At 35.7% G+C, this 13,772-nt stretch overlaps 1 long non-coding RNA gene across 1 annotated transcript; it reads left to right on the top strand.

Annotated features, from left to right (window-relative positions):
* Nucleotides 1-11,942: 11,942 nt before the first annotated feature.
* Nucleotides 11,943-13,096, top strand: LOC127426511 (uncharacterized). Its single transcript, XR_007894790.1, has 5 exons — nucleotides 11,943-12,008; nucleotides 12,099-12,131; nucleotides 12,416-12,501; nucleotides 12,601-12,759; nucleotides 13,017-13,096. It is a non-coding gene; the product is annotated as an uncharacterized LOC127426511 (long non-coding RNA).
* Nucleotides 13,097-13,772: the final 676 nt, after the last annotated feature.

Here is a 13,772-nt window from a genome sequence, read left to right on the forward strand (position 1 = left end):
TACCAGAGTTTCTCCCTGATTTTAATCCCGTCTGAATCGGTCATGCCAGTAATTTTTACGGACTGCACGTTCACGCACCAATAAAGATTATCCCGTAGACTATTTTACCTTCTATAAAACGCCCGGTAAAAATAACCCCTGGTTATAATCCCGTGCAAACTGACATGCTGGTAAAAAGCCAGTGAATCTGCACTGTCCAATATGTGAACCCTTTAACTTTCATTGTTTCTCAATTTATTCAAGTGTCTGTGGATGTTAGACAAGAGAAGACACCAGAAGTTGTTAAATGTGCTTCACTTCAGATTAATTTAACAATTAATGAACTGCAGATAACGCTGGCTGTTGCGTTTGGACTGATGCATGTTTTTCTCCAGCATTTTATGCTGTCAAGTGTTTATTTAGCCATGAAATATATATATCACTAAAATATCCAGTTCTGTTATATTTTGCCAGATATTCCAATCAATTTCTTCTAATAATCCCAGATGCAATATATGATCATGTTTAAAATGTCCTGCATAGGTCAGTTATGTGGCGACAGTGTGTAAATGCAGAAGACACACCCATCTCTATGATTTCTGCAGACATCGCTTAAGTCTCATCATGCAAATCGACAGTAAAATTACGGACATCTGCAGTAATAACATACAGACATATGCCGGTGAATTTGTCCCATCTGAATAGGGCTTTCCTTCCCCCTTAAATGTCCCCTTTACTGTATACCCCTTAAATCACAGTGATAACAATAGTTTTTCCACAAAATGCCATATTTACTATACTACTATTTATCATCTGAATAGTCACATTCTCTTACCCTACGTAAAATGTTAGGTCTCTTATCTTTACTCCCCCTGCTGGTGACTTTTGTAAGTGTTTATGAGACGAGATATGTAAATTAAAAATAGGATTTTTTTTTTAGATTTTCGTTTTTCTTCTCTTCAATTTTAGTTTTGAGAAGGGGGAATGAGAAACAAAAAATAGAAAAATGCTAGAATTCTACTTTTTAAAAAAGGAATCAATTTGTGTATGTTTGTTTTTTACTTGTGCAGAAAAAAGAAAATACACCTGTTTTTTCGTTATACGTTTTTTTTTTTTTTTATTTCAAAACGGAAATGGAATGAACGGAAGATACAGGTAAGATTGGTTCTCTGCTCTTTTTATTGATCTGTAACTATAATATTGCTAAAATCTCGTACAAATATCCAAATTCCATGAACATGTATTACTTGCATTGTCGTTAGTTTTTCAATTAACCGGTATTTTATTCGGAACAACCAAAACATTTTATACAAAAACAAGTCTTTATTTTTTAACAATTGGTTTGAGAAAAACTTTTGACTGTTTCCCAACTACTTAATTCAGAAGATCGTATTTGTAACCATACAAAGTTTTTGTCTAAATTCCTAAAACTCCTAAAGAATTTTCCATTGTTATGGATGCTATTCCTAGGGAAGCATATGCTTCTACCCTTCACCTGTTTCTTTAGATCCGCTTGAAACCCTGGTTGGGAAACTGTGCTTTTTAATCACTTCCTTCAACACACAATTTTGGAATTAGGTCTCTTTTCCAAAAAATAACTTGTAACAATTCAATATGTAGTGTCGTATTGGGAGAACTTTGTTAATAATGTTGATTGGAATTTTTTTTTTACCCAGCTAAATAATATTTAAAAAGGTTTAAAACAGATACCAATTGCTCTTTTTATGATGCCCCAACTGAATCCGCACTTCACATCTTTTGGGATTGTCCCTTTACTCAATTATTGTGATAGAATTTTGTAATTTTATTAATGGAAATTTGCTTTTGGATTTTTCAGTGTTGTTTCAGGATGTGTTGTTTGGTTTTTATAGTGTCAGCAAAACAAAAAATTTGTATTTTATTATTAACCTTATATTGCATTTTGCCAAATTTCACATTCACCTAAGTAAATTAAGTAATCAAAAGCCCTTTTTTATTGTATTGGAAAAAGAAGTCAAGCAATACATCCAAATCTTTTCACCTTCAAAGAACCCCAAAGCTCTTAAGACTATAAACCTGTGCTACCTCATTAAATTTTTTTGTTAAGTATTGAATTGTAATATTTTGTGCTTTTATCTTGGTGCCTTTGTCTTTATTTATTTATTTTTTTATTTTTTTATATACATTGCATTTATTTGCATTGTACTCAGACAGGACAACTCAGACAGCTTCATCATGCCAAAGAGAATGCTTACAGAAGAGGGGATAAAATATTGTACAATCAGGCCAGAAACACACTAACTAAGGAAAAAAGTAGCTACTCTGAAAAGCTGAAAAAACAGTTTTCAGCCAACGATCCTGCATCTGTGTGGAAAGGCCTGAAAAGCATTACCAAGTATAAGACAAATCCCCCTCGCTCTATAGAGAATCAACAAATGGCTGATGAACTGAATGTGTTTTACTGCAGGTTTGAAAAGCCCAGTCTCACACCCCTCCCCCTCTCTGATCTTCACTTCACTTCACACACCCACACCTCCCCAGCAAACAGGGGACTCCCCCAGACGTTGCGAGCCTCCACTTAGGTCCGCATTTGGAACGTTCGCTGGCGGACGTTCCGAACATTCGCTACAAGTCCAATTTTCGTCCGGGCCAGAGTTTGTGACCGTCCCTCATCTGACATTTCCATAACAACACTTGCAAAATCCATTCGCCCATGTGTTCCTTTTAATCATTAGACCTGACACCTTACAACTCAAAGGAAAAATTTAACTAAAATATAAACCCATAGTAGATTTAACCATAAGGAATGTGGATATTCCTTAAAAACATCCCTTAAATTAACTGTGATAATGGATTTTATGCAGAAACCATGTTTTGTTTTGCAGACTGACATTACTATGGTTTTGTGGTTGCTATGGTTTTATTAATAAAAATAATAGGTACTCTGGAACAAATATTATTTTCCTTAATATTGGTTTAGAAACTAATCAATATTCTGTAAAACATGGCCTTTACATTGATCCTTTACTTATTATATTACAAAGATCCCACTTAACCTGCTTATATTTGTACTATAATAATTCTATTGTATTTCAAATAAATAAAAAGATCTGACACCTTGTAATTTTTTCATTAATTAATTTTTCCCACCATTACTATATATGACTTTTAAACATTGTCAATTAAATGTGTGCTACATAATCTAAATCACAGTGCACATATTCATGCAATAGTGAAAGAATCCACCATTGTGAAGTTATATTTTAACTGATTAAATATAAAGTGCCAATACTGAGACATTTATTTAGATTAATATGACAGTGTATATAAATGGTTCTTTATCATTCAGAGTCTTTGCATGCTCCCATATATGAAGTACTGTGAAATAAATAATTGTCGTCATAGCAAATATCCACACAAGCATATTACATCAAGGAAAAACAAGCTTGAATGTACGACTACAGCCCAAATGGAAAACTCCTAAGAGTTTTATTATTGCTAAAGGTTCAAAATGCAAGTAAACAGAAATGCAGAATGACAGTTGCTGAATCAGATTCAAGCAATGACAGCAAATGCAGGAGAGGCCAAACAGGATGGAAACGAGTCCAATGCTGAAATTGCTGGAAAAGAAAAATGAAAAAGATACAGGTAAGACATACATCCTCTTGTAAACTTGGACTGTATCACATTCTACACCCATCACTTAAACTGGTAAACTGTTGGTCAGGCTGCAACATAAGGTGATTTTTTTTTTTTCATAATAATAATAAAGAATAACAGTTTCATGCAGAATATTGGGTGGAAATATAATTTTCCCTAAAAATATTTTCAGAATTATCTGTAAGCCCAAATATTTCTTATTTTCTCAAATAGGATTCTCACCTGTAAAAGGATACAAGCTTGACAAAATGTATACAAATGATATTATAGATATGGACAAACTTGTAACCAAATTTTGTCACTACAGACACAAACTGTTTGGCATACTTCACAGAAAAGGGTTGAAATGTTTATGACCCGGTTACACACCAAAAATACTGGTGTGAAAGCACCCTTAAAGAACAGGGGCCATATGTATAAAGTGTGTCAAAATTCTAAGAATGACATATTTTTACTCTTATTCCAAGACTTAAGAATAAGTGTGATTCATAAAGGTTCCTAGGGGTACGTTTACACGACAACGATGTACTAAAAACGGGAAAGTTTTTCCTTTGTGTTTTTGAAAAGTTTCGCATACAGACGACAACGTTGTCAAAACGATCCCCGTTTACACGGATCCGCGAAAACGACAAAAAACGCTGTATTATGCATGCCAGGCCAGTAGTCGGCGACGTCACTTTGTAAAGAAACACTACGCGCCTGCGCACATAAGCATTCTTCCACAGAGCGGTGAATACAAACAATGAAGATGGCGATCGCTGGTCGTAGTAGTGATGCAGTAAATCTACACTTTGCTGGAGAAGCGTCAATAAACTCAAAATCTTGAGCAGCACAAACACAGTCCTGTAGTCCGCCATTGTAGTTTTGAAGTACTCGCGCGCATGCCTATAGACTGAACTCTCAAGATTATTCAATAAACTGCTAATTTACCATCACTTCGTCTCCTGCCTTCCCCCTGCTGACTCTTGGGTTGGTAGGAGAGTAAGTTAACATAAGCTGTTGATGTTGACTGGTTTTGGATATCAGACGGAACTCTGATATATGGATATCTTCTGACGGAGAGAGAGGTCTTGTGTACACTGCATGCCTCATGTTTTCATATCTAAGCATATCATTGAATACTGTACATGGCATCACATCTGTCTATAGGCTATATACATACGCGGTGGGTGAATGAATTGCAGGGTAAATGTACATAAAAATAAAATTAAGTAAATAAATAAATAACATTTAAAATACAAATACATTTTTCCCATCTGAATCCATACATTAATTTCAAGATTTTCAAATTGCAGGTTCTGCCTACCATGTTAACACTCCATACAAAACACTCCAAATGAATAAACTGTTGATTATTGTTATTTGCACAGACACCAGTATTTATATTGATAATTGTACATCTCAAATTGATGCCTATCCATCATTCTTTATATAACACGCAATACGCGTGCGCATGACGACACCGTTTTCACAAATTCGCGTTTTTGTACTTTACACGGAGATGATAACGATATCGTATTAAAAAACTTAAACTTTGAAACCCGTTTTCAAAAGTTTGCGCCGTTGTCATGTAAGCGAACAGCCAAAACGCATAAAAAGTTTTCCGTTTTTAGTTGAAAACATTGTTGTGTAGACGGCCACTAGGTCTCAGCTCCTAAATTATTTAAGAGAGCTGGAGAGGATCCTAACCTAATTGGGAGTAACAAGATGGCAGCAGAGAGGTGGAGACCACACACTTTTCAACAAAGAAATAATGTGTTGGAATTATATGATGATAAGGAGTTGATAATCTTTTAACACTAACAATTTTCTTTAAGATAAGCAGCTTTGGTATTTCCTTTATATACATGTGTGAGTACAATTTATAATGATGTGATTCATCAACTTAATTACTTTTATGGCATCACAGTTTTCATTTGTTTAAACTAGGTCAACCATATTCTGGTTTTCTAAAGACACCCTTTTTTTTGGGTGGGGGGTAATAGCGTTCAAAACAGAGTTACTATGAATGCAAACTTTAATACAGTGAAAAAGACACACTATCAGCATCACATAAATATATATATATATTAATAAAATTGGTTTCACTCTTCCCACATGTTACATTTTCTCCTACGTTCTTTTGAATGTTCAGTGAATAAAATAAAATATTAGATGCCATGAGTGTTCCTTCTACCATCATTTTCACATTTGAATGGCCACGGAATATGAAGCAATATGATAACGTGAAATTAAAAATTACATTATATGGCCATGGCATATAATGGGCATTGTTTGTGTATTGTTTCAGGCCAGGACAGCTGACATATGCGGCTATTGTCAAGTAACTGTTTGATGCCATACACAACAGCGCTTTGCATGTCTGAGAGTTGGCTAATGGCTGTCAAATAGTTGCTGCAAGCATTTTATAAATCGACCAATTGGTGTGCGAGAAGGTGGGAAGTTACAGAGAGTGGTTAAAGCAATGCCAGTATGCGCACACATAATGACGTATTAGACCATAAGCACATCATAATGAAACAAAAGCCGAATCCAACACATTTTTGCAAATTTAGAAAGCCCGGCTGGCTGAAAAAGAGGACATGTCTGGGCAAAACTGTGTAAAATAAATGCATGTACTTATTCGTAATATTTTTGCAAAGCAAATTTAAAAAATAAATTTAAATATTAAAATAATTGTTTCAATGTCTTAAGTAAATCATGAATGAATGGTGTCATGATGCTGTGACTACCCTTGCAGGCTCACTACTGGCAGATTCAAAGGTTGTGGCTTTATGTCATAATGCCTCGAAGCGGCTCGAAGCGACTTAATGGTGCTGAGGTGTGTACTCCTTGCACTACTGGTATCATGTAGTGCCCCCATGCCTCCAGTTCCATATGGCTTATAAACCTCAGCTCAAGCCTTCCCCAAATATCGATCAAGGTGCCTATTCTTTCTTTCTGCTTACTTTTTAAACGTCCTTTTTATCCACAGCCAGAAGCTCCCCTTCTCAGCTTCTTATTAACAAATAATTTATATACCTTAATAATAATTAAGTATAATTATTCAAACATTGTAACCAGGAAAATTGACACTGAATGTCCCTACACTGAAAATGTTATATATGGTTGAAAAATTATATATTTTGACTCGCATGTCAACATGGTGGCCTGCAATCCTCCATTGTTATGATGGGATTCAGCAACTGTGTCTTCACAAATAGGACGTTTCATAGTCAGCCTTAGAGTCTGGAGTAAACAGCAACAAGCCTCCCTTTAATAGGGAACCCATCTATAGAAAACATACGTTTGTCACACTCTGATGAATTTTCAAGCTATACAACACATAATTAAAATTCATCAAAACTAAAAGCAATATGCTGATTTCAATTCTGCCATTTCATGGTTATGTACCCATGTTATCAAATTCTGTCTGTCTAGTATGTAGAAAGGAAACAAGTTGTGTTGTAACAGGAAAGATGAAAGCATATCTCGTTGTTATCATGTGTATTATCTTATCATTATATGTCCTGACTGAGAGTGGGAATAAAATACATTTGAATGCAGTGGAATGACGTCTCACGCTTGATACTTCAACTGACACAACGGCCTTAACGTCTGTTGGTTGAAAACAATCAAAATGGAGTATAGGATTGAATACTGTGGCAAACACACTGAAAAGTAGTCATTTAAGCGGATCGTAAATGCAAGTAACTTTTGGGCCAAATCACAATAATAATTCACCTCCTGTGTTTGTAGAAATATATAGTTCATTAACTTATTCTTAAGGTCACAGTTGGGTGTAGCCTGTGCAACTGCACGCCTGAATTTATGTATAAATACATATCTTTTTGGAATTATCTTTAAACCTTTATACGTTTGGTATTTGAACCTACATTCAAATTTAAATTAATTACATTTAAATTTACATTTAAATGAAAAATTCTAACTAGGAAAATTTTACAAATTGTTTACTTAAAAACAAAACCACGTGTTAAGAGTTTAGTTTTATATGCTTTATGTCACAAAAAATGTCATTTATTATGTTTAATATAAACACGATATTCAAGTAAACATCCAACTTAATCTTTAATAAAAGCAAAAGCACTTGTAACAGTATGGTGGAAGGTTGGGGGGTACATCTGAGTAACAACATTTAAGCAGCTTCTTAATTTATCCTGTTTTAAATAGTTTGATGTATATATATTAACTTATGTTTATTTCTGTTTTCTCAGCCTTTATACTTCTGGCAAATATGTCCTCCAAAAAGGTAAGTTCAGTACCAAATCAAATTATGTTATATGGTTGATACTGGTAGTTTGAGAAAAACAGATTAAATCTGGAAATGTATTGAAAAACTTAATTTATTGAATTATTGGCAGAGACACCAGTACAGTAGTTTGATGACGTCCAAAGAGCATAAGAGGCAGTACAACAAAATCTGGGCTAGAGTTTCAAGGGCACAAAAGAAGGCAGCCAACAAAGAAATGATCAGTTCAGTTGAGATGGCCAACACTGCTGAAAGTGACAGCCTTAGTCACAACCAGCACTTTGAGGTGGATAATCTTAACATGTTTTCAGATCCAGCCTTGTCAAGTTCTGAGAGCGAACAAGATATGACACCCACGCTCAGGAAAGACCTTTCAGAATGGGCATGTATGTTTCAAGTTAAACATAATGCTTTGGATGCTCTCTTAAACATCCTTAAAAGACATGGGCATGCAGAACTCCCCCATACCGCAAGGACACTCTTTGGAAACGAGAACCATTATGAACTTACCAAAGATGCTGTTGAGAGTGTACAGTTTAATGTGGCAGATCAGCTCTCAAAACATCTGAGCAAATATCCTGCAGCTGTGACAGACCATCTGCAGTCACTTGACCTCTCCATAAACATTGATGGACTGCCATTATTCAAAAGCTCAAACCTATCCCTCTGGCCAGTTCTCCGTTCCATAAACTTGTCACCAGAATGCATTTTCCCCTGTGCATATCCACTGCTGCATCCAAACCCAAAACTCTAAACTTTGTCAATGACACTGTTCAGGAATTGGCAGAACTAATCCAGGATGGTCTGACCTGGGGAGGCAAATGCTTAAACATCCAACTAAGATGTGTTACCTGTGATGCTCCAGCAAAAGCTATGGTCAAGTGTGTAAAGCAGTTTTCTGGATACTATGGGTGCGATAGATGCAACCAGAGGGGATCCTGGGATGGTCGGATGATATATCCTGAAACAAATAACCTGACCATGAGGACAGATGAATCATTCAGGGAGTGCTGGCAACCTGAACACCATCAAGAAGAGCAGATCTCACCCTTCTCTGTCCTCCCAATTGACATGATCAAATCATTCCCCATAGATTATATGCACCAGAGCTGTCTTGGTGTAATGAAAAAGTTGCTGCTGTTGTGGACAAGAGGTAGAAGAGATTTCCGGATGTCATCAGGAGATGTGACCCGTGTAAGCGAGAGGCTGGTGACACTAAAGAAATCTATTCCTGACTGCTTTGCCAGGAAGCCAAGGGGCTTGCAGTAAATTGAACGTTGGAAAGCAACAGAGTTCAGACAGTTTGCTCTGTACACAGGGAAGATCGTTCTGAAGGGAGTTCTACAAGATCAGCTGCATGAACACTTCTTGTGTTTCAGCACGGCTCTTTGCATTTTAGTAAGTCCAGATCTTACAAAGGCACAAGGGCCTTATGCAAACCAGCTGCTGAAATATTTTGTGGAGAGAGGACGGGAGCTATATGGGGAGACACTTTTAGTTTACAATGTCCATTCCTTGCTGCATCTTGCAGAAGATGCCCAAAACTTTGGCAGCCTTGACAACTGCAGTGCATTCAAGTTTGAGAGCTATCTTCATCAGATGAAGAAACTGGTCCGCTCTGGGAAAAAATGTTTTAGCACAAGTTGCAAATCGTCTGGAGGAAACATCAAAGTCGAAGATAGAAAACAAGGAAAAGTTGATGTCATTCAAGTGCCCAAACAATGTGCTTGTGTTAAGCCCTGAACAATGTTGTGAGGTAGTGTCAGAAGAAGTGGACAGCACAGTGTTATGCAGGGTGTACACAAATTTACAGCCATATCTGATGACACCATGTGATTCCCAGCTGTATGGAACATACATGACTAACATTAGGCATTCTCAAATACTTTGTCTAGACAGAAAGTCACTTCAGAGGAGGGCATTCATCGTGGAGGAAAACCATGGGATCAGAATTGTGGTGTCCATACTTCATACTTTCTAGGGTGTGACAAAACGTACATAAATGGAGTAGTTCACCTTGAACTATTCCTTGAAGTATTCCTTTCGCTCCCTGAGCCTCTACCTCCTTCAGCTTTACCCCATGAATCTCTGCCTCCTACAGCTTCCTCCTTTCTTCTAGTGACTTGCTCTCCAGCGCCATATGCCCTTTTGAAAACTGGACCATGCATGTAGAAAACAAGGCCAAAAACAACCTAGATGTTTTTGTTGTTTTTTTTTATCGGAAAACACAGTTTAAGCATGAAGTTAGAGAAAGTAGCCAGTGGTTGTCTATTAATAGGTAATTTTGTACAATTCATGTTTGTATTGCAAGCTGAACTTACAGATTCATCTGAACTTTACTTACAGGTTTATCTGCACTATGTTGTGCTCCATTTCATTGAGCAAAATGAGGTTGAGGTGGCACCATCCTTGTGGTTAGAGTGGAATGATGGGGTAGGATTTAGTCCATATGTTTTTTATAAAACATAAATGATAAACATTAAACAAGGTCAACTACATACATATAAAAAAATAAAAAAAACATTCTTGTTTCTGTCTGAAAGATATTGTTTTGTTATTGGCCTAATTCAAATGCTGGGACCATTGTCAAAAAATGTGCCATTCCAGACAAACAGCTATGGGCAAAATATGCAGTCAGAGTATTTGCTGACACAGGTAAGTACGCAAAATAATACCAAGGTTCTTTTTAATCTCAAAAGATACCGGCAACCATTCCTAAAATATAAATTGTTTATATAATGTATATTAAGCAAAAGTTGTGCTATTTTGAGAACAGACAGTTACAACATGGCAAGATATCGGGCCCAAAAAGCACTGGAAACCTCTCAGGTTGAGAACTCTGATGGAAATAGTGTATGAAAGATCATCCCACCAGGACGATTTAGAGGTATCAGATCTGTGCTGACACTGTAAATAAGGTAAGGTTCTTCACATTGAAAGACAATTGCAGTTTTAACTTTTGTTTCTTGCAGAAGAAGAATTCCAGCCCAGCAAGCCCAGAAGGGCACAACAGACACAACATTGTAAGCATACATATAAAACAAATAAAGTTGGAATGATCAAGGGAAGCCAAAATGCATGTTGTCTATACATATTTTCTTGCTCATTTTGTTTTACAGTTCAAGAGGACAGTGAATCATCTCAAGGTGAAATCATTATTATGTCACTGTCATTGCATTCATTGTTAAATATGAGATTAAACAGTGGGTATAAATGATTCAGAACAGGACCATTTTGCATCTGTTTCTAATTGATATCAAATACTTATTTCTTGCCCTATTACTTTTGGCCTTGAAGATGAGATTTCCAGTTTGAAAGTGAAGAAAATAAATAAACGGTCAAGCTCTACAGTGTAAGTAGAAAGTTAAAAACTATTCAACTGTTGAATATTTGATTATAACAAAATGTTAGATGATAATCTAAAGAATACAGAGAAGCCCCTTTCTATGTTGTGCAAAAATGACCTAATTTAGGAAGGCCTATACATTTAGAAATGTCAAAAAACTTTCAAAGTCCCTGTTAATGTTGTTGTTTTTTTGTTTGTTTGTTTTTTCAGCTGAGGAGCCTGATGAAGGTAAGGTCACTATGATTTACTTTCATATGTTTATTCTATTCTGATTTTTCTACTCGCTGTTTTTTTCTGAGTTAGATGAGGAGCAACCAAGAAAAAAAGCAAAAAGTGTGAGTACGTTTAAATGTTTTCAGTCATTTAAATAGTTATACTTCCATGGAATTAAAGAAATATTACAGGTTAAACTCAGTCTACAGTATTTGTGGTATAATGTGATTACTACAAAATGTAATTTCAATTCAGTTCTCCTTTTCTGTAAAAAAAAAAAAAAAAAAAACTCTGTTTCAATGAGGCACTTACAATGTTACATAAACATTATACTTGTTTTCAAAAGTATAGCCACATGATTTAAACTATATTCTAATAACATTATTTTTATACCTGTAAACAAATTTAAAAAACTGAAAAGCTCAAGCATGCACAACTGTTGGACTAATAATGGGTCTTACAATCTTCAATTTTTGAATCTAATGATTGTTTTTCTTTTTTGTGATGTGTTTACAGTTCCATCTTCTTCAACATCACAACTGCAGGCACATCAGTCAGTTTTTGCAAACAGGCAGAATCAAGGTACACAAAAATTTTTTTTTTAATATTTTTGATAACTACACACATGGATACAGATATTGATCTAAATAATGTTTTTGTGACTTGTTTTAGGAAGTGTGATTGATCCACATTCTCTTTGTGATGGTAACTATTTAATTTCATCATAATTATCTTACAGTCAGTTTTATTAATTGTCTCCCAAACAGACTTGTGTTGACTTATGGCAGTGTTAATTTTTTCATTGCTGTAGTTAGTAATGTCATTGATGTTTCAAAACAAATTCTGGACAGAAATATACTAGTTATTTGAGAGTTTGGAGAGTAGAATCATACTGAAACTAGATCAAATCCAGGACAACATCACAGCAGCGGTCGGAACAATGCAGCAGTCAATGAGCAAGCCAAGCACCTCTGTCTCTGATCTTACAGAGCTGCTAGAGGAGCCTTGTAAGACTGTGGAGGAATTAGAAGAGCTGTGTAATAAGCTGAAAGATCCTGACTATCGAAAGAAGATGGTATGTGCCATAACACAAGCAACATTACTAGTCATTGTTAACCTGTAATAATTTAAAAACCATTTACTCCATTTAATTACGGATTGTTTTTGTTTGTAGATTCGTTATCTGTGTCTTCAGAGTGGAGGCAGCTTGGGAGGTGGAATTAGGAGGATGCTGAAAAAATTGGAGATAACTCCTTATGGGGACAGTACGGTTACAAAGGGAGAAAGGGAAAACTTAAATTTCAGCACCTCCTTATCAATGATGTCATCATACGTAAGTTTAAAAACTTGCCACTAATGACTAATAATGTGTCTGTGTCAATCCCCAAGATCTCAGAAATTATGTGAAATGTAAATAGGTTGTAAATAAGAACGTACATTGTAAATGTAGAAGTTGTTAGTTCTCAGTACATAAATATTCATAGCAGTTAATGGTCTATTTTGAAAAGATTAATGTTTGATGCTTTTGGAATAGAACTTTCTACATCTGAGTTCTAGTTTTAATAACTGTGATCTCTGTATTGAATCAAGGTGCCTGCAGTAAGGCATACCCACGCCAAAAAACCCAGAGTGTGGAGGAAATGAATGCTGTGACCCTAAAACATGCCCCAGATCGTGCAAAAACAGCTAATCAGGTGAGTGCATTATGGATGATGGATGGATGGCAAAACACTGTACATATATTATAGTCAATAAAATGGTTAATATGGAATACTAATCAAACAAAAGTACTTGCATTTAAAGGCAGACAGCACAAACAACATTTTATGTCAGTGAACATTTAGTGGAGACTGCACTAAGAGATCTACTTTTTAAACAATATATTATAATTTGTATCTGTTTGTCATTATTATTGCTTTGGGCCTTGAGTTGCAAATTTATCCACTTTGATCCGGATGATCAAACGCATAATGGAGTTCCAAATGTAGCGCATAATTAACAAAACGTTTCTTTCGCTTTACGCTGCGGGCAATAATATCACAACAATATCAAAGATCATAAACAGATCAACATATGTCAAGTTACATTACTTGATGTCACAGTAAAACATGAATAGAGGCCATTTTCACACGCTGAGCTGATGATCTCTCATCTGTGACTGAGATGCCCCTGTGACAAGGTCGCCCTGGAAACGACACTAGATTATTAGCTCAATTACTTATTTGTAAGCCTACATGGCTGAGCTTCGTCTTGTATATTTTAGCATTTTACACTATACACACACTGCATAAGCCGGTGACACAATTGTATCAACCTTAAACAAGTAGCTGCAGAACACTTTACATA

Source organism: Myxocyprinus asiaticus, chromosome 3, assembly GCF_019703515.2.
Source record: "Myxocyprinus asiaticus isolate MX2 ecotype Aquarium Trade chromosome 3, UBuf_Myxa_2, whole genome shotgun sequence".
NCBI lineage: Eukaryota > Metazoa > Chordata > Actinopteri > Cypriniformes > Catostomidae > Myxocyprinus > Myxocyprinus asiaticus.